We start from the raw sequence: 8,416 nt of genomic DNA on the forward strand, positions 1-8,416 counted from the left end.
ATATTCTATAGATTCTAGGTTCTAGTTGTTTGTAGGATTTGTATGTGGTTTACCAATATTTTATCTTGGTATATAGTTTATTTTTTCATTTTCTTAAAAGGGTTTCCTACAGACCAAACTATTTAATTTTGATGAGATCTGATTTATCATGTTTTCTTTTATGGATTGTGCTTTTGCTGTCAAATGAAAGATCTCTTTGTTTAGAAATAGGTGTCAAAGTTTTCTCCTATATTGTTTTCTAAAGTTTTTTATAGTTTAAAATTTTGTGTTCAAGTCTGGGATACATTTAATTAAATTTCACCTAACGCGTAAGGTTTATGTTGAGGTTCATTTTTCTTTGCCTATGATGCCACATTGCTTTATTTACATTTGTTGAAAAGGCTCTTTTTCCTCCATTGTATTTCTTTTTCACCTATGTAATAAAATAAGGAAACCTGAACAGCAGTACAAATCAGTATTATATGACGGACATTTATAAAATATTCTATATGACAACAGCAGAATACACATACTTCACAAGCTTACATGAAACATCCATGAAGATGCACCCCATCCAGTCCCTAAACCACATATAACACATTTAAAAGAAAAAAGTCAGACAAGATATGTACTCAGATCACAGTGGAGTTAAACTAGAAATCAATAACTGAAAGATAGCTAAAAATTGTGCAAATTTTTGGAAATTAAGTATCAACCTTTTAAAGCCCACTTGGATCAAGTATTAATCTGTGTGGCTATGCTTCTGCCAATATCACTTGGTCTTATTACTGTATGGATATAAGAAGTCTTGACACCAGGCAGACTGATTTTTCCACTTCGTTTTTATTTTTCAAGATTCTTTTAGAAATTTTAGTTCTTTTGCCTTTCAATATAAATTTTAGAATAATCTTGGCTCTAGCTACAAAAATGTCTTACAGGGATTTTGATAAGGAATTGTCATTACCTCGTGTATCTGCTTGAGGAGAACTGACATCTTTGTTGTGCTAAGTCTTCTAATTCATGATCATGGTATGGATCTCCTTTTATAGATCCTCATTGACTCATTTCATTAACATTTTGCAGTTATCACCATACAAGTCCTGCACTTGCTTTCCTAAATTTATACTTACAGATGTTGTGATTTTACAATTTTATTATTTTATTTTATTTTTAATTTATTTTAATTTGTCTCCATGTATTCATTGCTAATAGGTATGCGTGTATGTACAATTAATTTTTATGTTGATCTAGTAAACTGCAATGTCACTGAAATCACTTAATAATTCTAGAAGTTTTTGGCAGATTCCTTGAGATTTTTTATGTAGAAAATCATGACAACTGCAATAGCAGTAATTTTATTTATTCCTTTGCAACCTGGTGGCCTTTTATATTCATGTATTGCTTTCTTACACTGCTTAAAGCTTGAAGCATTAGGTTGAATAAAAGTGATGAGAGTAGACACCCTTACTTTTGTTCAGTCTTTTACCATTAAGTAAAATGATAGCGATAGTTAGCTTGTACATGTTGTTTATTAAGATGAGGAAGTTTCCATTTATTCTTATTTTTTGAGAGATTTTATCATGAGTGATTGTTAAATTTTGTCAAATGCTTTTTCTGCATCAATTAATATGAATGTTTCTTCTTCTTTAGCAAGTTTATATGGTGGATTACATTGATTAATTGTCAAATATCATATGCCTTGCATCTTTGGAATAAATTAAACTTAATCACAGTATGTAATTTTTTAAAAACTATTGCTAAATTCTATATTTTGCTAAGAATTTTTCACCTATAGGGGACAAGGAGAAGATGGTGGAAGAGTAAGACATGGAGATCACCTTCCTCCCTACAGATACACCAGAAATACATCTACACGTGCAACAACTCCTACAGAACACCTACTGAACGCTGGCAGAAGACCTCAGACCTCCCAAAAGGCAAGAAACTCCCCACATACCTGGGTGGGGCAAAAGAAAAAATAATAAACAGAGACAAAAGGATAGGGAGGGATGGGACCTGCACCAGTGGGAGGGAACTGTGAAGGAGGAAAGGTTTGCACACACTAGAAGCCTCTTCATGGGCGGAGACTGTGGGTGGCGGAGGGGGAAATCTTCCGAGCCATTGGGCAGAGCACAGCAACAGGGGTGCAGAGGGAAAAACGGAGAGATTCCCGCACAGAGGATCTGTCCGACCGGCACTCACCAGCCCAAGAGGCTTGTCTGCTCAGCTGCTGGGGCGGGCGAGGCTGAGAGCTGAGGCTTGGGCTTTGGTCAGAGCGCAGGGAGAGGACTGGTGTTGGCGGCATGAACATAGCCAGAAGGGGGTTAGTGCACCACGGCTAGCCGGGAGGGAGTCTGGGTAAAAGTCTGGACCTGCCAAACAGGCAAGAGACTTTTTCTTCCCTCTTTGTTTCCTGGTGTGCGAGGAGAGGGGATAAAGAGCGCTGCTTAAAGGAGCTCCAGAGACGGGCGCGAGCCGTGGCTAAAAGCGTGGACCCCAGAGACGGGCATGAGACACTAAGGTTGCTGCTGCAGCCACGAAGAAGCCTGTGTGCGAGCACAGGTCACTATCCACACCACCCCTCCCGGGAGCCTGTGCAGCCCGCCACTGCCAGGGTCCCGGGATCCAGGGACAACTTCCCCCAGGAGAACACCCGGCATGCCTCAGGCTGGGCTCTACCGATGCAGGCTCGCCCGGCACTCTGTACCCCTCCCTCCCCCAAGCCTGAGTGAGCCAGAATCCCCGAAGCAGCTGCTCCTTTAACCCCGTCCTGTCTGAGTGAAGAACAAACGCCCTCCAGTGACCTGCACGCAGAGGCGGGGCCAAATCCAAAGCTGAGCCCCAGGAGCTGTGAGAACAAAGAAGGGAAAGGGAAATCTCTCCCAGCAGCCTCAGAAGCAGCGGATTAAAGGTCCACAATCAACTTGATGTACCCTGCATCAGTGGAACACATGAATAGACAATGAATCATCCCAAATTGAGGAGGTGGAATTTGAGAGCAAGATTTATGATTTTTTCCCCTTTTCCTCTTTTTGTGAGCGTGTATGTGTATGCTTCTGTGTGAGATTTTGTCTGTATAGCTTTGCTTTCACCATTTGTCCTAGGGTTCTATCTGTCCATTATTTTTCTCTTAAAATTTTTTTTCTTAATTATTTTTTATTTTAATAACTTTTTTATTTTATTTTATATTCTTTCTTTCTTTCTCTCTTTCCTTGCTTCCCTCCTTCCTTCCTTCCTTCCTTCCTTCCTCCCTCCCTCCCCCCTCCCTCCCTCCCTCCCTCCCTCCCTTCTTTCTTTTTTCTTTCTTCTTTCTTTCTTTCTTTCTTTCTTTCTTTCTTTCTTTCCTTCTTTCTACTTTTTCTCCCTTTTATTCTGAACCGTGTGGATGAAAGCCTCTTGCTGCTGCAGCCAGGAGTCAGTGCTGTGCCTCTGAGGTGGGAGAGCCAACTTCAGGACACTGGTCCACAAGAGACCTCCCAGCTCCACATAACATAAAATGGCGAAAATCTCCCAGAGATCTCCATCTCAACACCAGCACCCAGCTTCACTCAATGACCAGCAAGCTACAGTGCTGGACACCCTATGCCAAACAACTAGCAAGACAGGAACACAACCCCACCCATTAGCAGAGACGCTGCCTAAAATCATAATAAGTCCACAGACACCCCAAAACACACCACAAGACATGGACCTGCCCACTAGGAAGACAATATCCAGCCTCATCCACCAGAACACAGGCACTAGTCCTCTCCACCAGGAAGCCTACACAACCCACTGAAACAACATTAGCCACTGGGGACAGACACCAAAAACAACGGGAACTACAAACCTGCAGCCTGCAAAAAGGAGACCCCAAACCCAGTAAGATAAGCAAAATGAGAAGACAGAAAAACACACAGCAGATGAAGGAACAAGATAAAAACCCACCAGACCTAACAAATGAAGAGGAAATAGGCAGCCTACCTGAAAATGAAATCAGAATAATGATAGTAAAGATGATCCAAAATCTTGGAAATAGAATGGACAAAATGCAAGAAACAGTTAACAAGGACATAGAAGAACTAAAGATGAAATAAGCAATGAAGAACAACACAATAAATGAAATTAAAAATAATCTAGATGGGATCAATAGCAGAATATCTGAGGCAGAAGAACAGATAAGTGACCTGGAAGATAAAATAGTGGGAATAACTACTGCAGAACAGAATAAAGAATGAAAAGAACTGAGGACAGTCTCAAGACATCTGGGACAACATTAAACACACCAACATTCAAATTACAGGGGTTCCAGAAGAAGAAGAGAAAAAAAAAAAAAGGACTGAGAAAATATTTGAAGAGATTATAGTTGAAAACGTCCCTAATATAAGAAAGGAAATAGTTAATGAAGTCCAGGAAGCACAGAGCCCCCATACAGGATAAGTCCAAGGAGAAATATGCCAAGACACATCTTAAAAAAACTTTCAAGAATTAAATACAAAGAAAACATGTTAAAAGCAGCAAGGGAAAAGCAACAAATAACACACAAGGGAATCCCCATAATCTTTCGGCAGCAGCTCTACAAGCCAGAAGGGACTGGCAGGACATATTTAAAGTGATGAAGGAGAAGAAACTGCAACCAAGATTACTCTACCCAGCAAGGATCTCATTCAGATTTGATGGAGAAATTAAAACCTTTACAGACAAACAAAAGCTGAGAGAGTTCAGCACCACCAAACCAGCTTTACAACAAATGCTAAAGGAACTTCTCTAGGCAAGAAAGAGAAGAGAAGGAAAAGACCTACAATAACAAACCCAAAACAATTAAGAAAATGGGAATAGCAACATACATATCGATAATTACCCTAAATGTAAATGGACTAAATGCTCCCACCAAAAGACACAGATTGGCTGAATGGATAGAAAAACAAGACCTATATATATGCTATCTACAAGAGACCCACTTCAGACCTAGAGAGACATACAGACTGAAAGTGAGGGGATGGAAAAACATATTCCATGCAAATGGAAACCAAAAGAAAGCTGGAGTAGCAATTCTCATATCAGACAAAATAAACTTTAAAATAAAGATTATTAGAAGAGCCAAAGAAGGACACTACATAATGATCAAGGGGTCGATCCAAGAAGAAGACATAACAATTGTAAATATTTATGCACCCAACATAGGAGCACCTCAATACATAAGGCAAATACTGACAGCCATAAAAGGTGAAATCGACAGTAGCACATTCATAGCGGGGGACTTTAGCACCCCACTTTCACCAATGGACAGATCATCCAAAATGAAAATAAATAAGGAAACACAAGCTTTAAATGATACATTAAACACGATGGACTTAATTGATATTTATAGGACATTCCATCCAAAAACAACAGAATACACATTTTTCTCAAGTGCTCATGGAACATTCTCCAGGAGATATCATATCTTGGGTCACAAATCAAGCCTTGGTAAATTTAAGAAAATTGAAATCATATCAAGTATCTTTTCCGACCACAATGCTATGAGACTAGATATCAATTACAGGAAAATAACTGTAAAAAATACAAACACATGGAGGCTAAACAATACACTACTTAATAACGAAGTGATCACTGAAGAAATCAAGGAAATCAAAAAATACCTAGAAACAAATGACAATGGAGACACAATGACCCAAAACCTATGGGATGCAGCAAAAGCAGTTCTAAGAGGGAAGTTTATAGCAATACAATCCTACCTTAAGAAACAGTAAAAATCTCGAAAAAACAACCTAACCTTGCACCTAAAGCAATTAGAGAAAGAAGAACAAAAAAACCCCAAACTTAGAAGAAGGAAAGAAATCATAAAAATCAGATCAGAAATAAATGAAAAACAAATGAAGGAAATGATAGCAAAGATCAAGAAAACTAAAACCTGGTTCTTTGAGAAGATAAACAAAATTGATAAACCATTGGCCAGATTCATCAAGAAAAACAGGGAGAAGTCTCAAATCAATAGAATTAGAAATGAAAAAGGAGAAGTAACAACTGACACTACAGATATACCAAAGATCATGAGAGATTACTACAAGCAACTCTATGCCAATAAAATGGACAATCTGGAAGAAATGGACAAATTCTTAGAAATGCACGACCTTCCAAGACTGAATCAGGAAGAAATAGAAAATGTGAACAGACCAATCACAAGCACTGATATTGAAACTGTGATTAAAAATCTTCCAACAAACCAAAGCCCAGGACCAGATGGCTTCACAGGCGAATTCTATCAAACATTTAGAGAAGAACTAACACCTATCCTTCTCAAATTCTTCCAAAATATATCAGAGGGAGGAACACTCCCAAACTCATTCTACGAGGCCACCATCACCCTGATACCAAAACCAGACAAGGATGTCACAAAGAAAGAAAACTACAGGCCAATATCAGTGATGAACATAGATGCAAATATCCTCAACAAAATAGTAGCAAACAGAATCCAACAGCACATTAAAAGGATCATACACCATGATCAAGTGGAGTTTATTCCAGGAATGCAAGGATTCTTCAATATACGCAAATCAATCAACGTGATACACCGTATTAACAAATTGAAGGAGAAAAACCATATGATCATCTCAATAGATGCAGAGAAAGCTTTTGACAGAATTCAACACCCATTTATGATAAAAACTTTGCAGAAAGTAGGCATAGAGGGAACTTTCCTCAACATAATAAAGGCCATATATGACAAACCCACAGCCAACATTGTCCTCAATGGTGAAAAACTGAAAGCATTTCCACTGAGATCAGGAACAGGACAAGGTTGCCCACTCTCACCACTCTTATTCAATATAGTTTTGGAAGTTTTAGCCACAGCAATCAGAGAAGAAAAGGAAATAAAAGGAATCCAAATCAGAAAAGAAGAAGTAAATCTGTCACTCTTTGCAGATGACATGATACCATACATGGAGAATCCTAAAGATGCTACCAGAAAACTACTAGAGTCAATCAATGAATTTGGTAAAGTAGCAGAATACAAAACTAATGCACAGAAATCTCTGGCATTCCTATACACTAATGATGAAAAATCTGAAAGTGAAATCGAGGAAACACTCCCAGTTACCATTGCAACAAAAAGAATAAAATATCTAAAAATAAACCTACCTAAGGAGACAGAAGACCTGTATGCAGGAAATTATAAGACACTGATGAAAGAAATTAAAGATGATACAAATAGATGGAGAGATATACCACGTTCTTGGATTGGAAGAATCAACATCGTGAAAGTGACTCTACTACCCAAAGCAATCTACAGATTCAATGCAATCCCTATCAAACTACCACTGGCATTTTTCACAGAACTAGAACAAAAAAATTCACAATTTGTATGGAAACACAAAAGACCCTAAATAGCCAAAGCAATCTTGAGAATGAAAAACGGAGCTGGAGGAATCAGGCTCCCTGACTTCAGACTATACCACAAAGCTCCAGTAATCAAGACAGTATGGTACTGGAACAAAAACAGAAAGATAGATCAATGGAACTGGATAGAAAGCCCAGAGATTAACCCATGCACATATGGTCACCTTATCTTTGATAAAGGAGGCAGGAATGTACAGTGGAGAAAGGACACCCTCTTCAATAAGTGGTGCTGGGGAAACTGGACAGGTACATGTAAAAGTATGAGATTAGAACACTCCCTAACACCATACACAAAAATAAGCTCAAAATGGATTAAAGACCTAAATGTAAGGCCAGAAACTATCAAACTCTTAGAGAAAAACATAGGCAGAACACTCTATGACATAAATCACAGCAAGATCCTTTTTGACCCACCTCCTAGAGAAATGGAAATAAAAACAAAAATAAACAAATGGGACCTAATGAAACTTCAGAGCTTTTGCACAGCAAAGGAAACCATAAACAAGACCAAAAGACAACCCTCAGAATGGGAGAAGATATTTGCAAATGAAGCAACTGACAAAGGATTAATCTCCAAAATTTATAAGCAGCTCATGTAACTCAATAACAAAAAAACAAAAAACTGAATCCAAATATGGGCAGAAGACCTACAGAGACATTTCTCCAAAGAAGATATACAGATTGCCAACAAACACATGAAAGAATGCTCAACATCATTAATCATTAGAGAAATGCAAATCAAAACTACAATGAGATATCCTCTCACACCAGTCAGAATGGCCATCATCAAAAAATCTAGAAACAATAAATGCTGGAGAGGGTGTGGAGAAAAGGGAACACTCTTGCACTGCTTGTGGGAATGTGAATTGGTACAGCCACTATGGAGAGCAGTATGGAGGTTCCTTTAAAAACTACAAATAGAACTACCACATGACCAAGCAATCCCACTACTGGGCATATACCCTGAGTAAACCATAATTCAAAAAGAGTCATGTACCAAAATGTTCATTGCAGCTCTATTTACAATAGCCAGGACATGGAAGAAACCTAAGTATCC

The sequence above is a fragment of the Aethalodelphis obliquidens genome, unplaced genomic scaffold (assembly GCF_003676395.1).
Source record: "Aethalodelphis obliquidens isolate GAN/ISIS:26980383/991018 unplaced genomic scaffold, ASM367639v1 scaffold47, whole genome shotgun sequence".
Taxonomy (NCBI): Eukaryota; Metazoa; Chordata; class Mammalia; order Artiodactyla; family Delphinidae; genus Aethalodelphis; species Aethalodelphis obliquidens.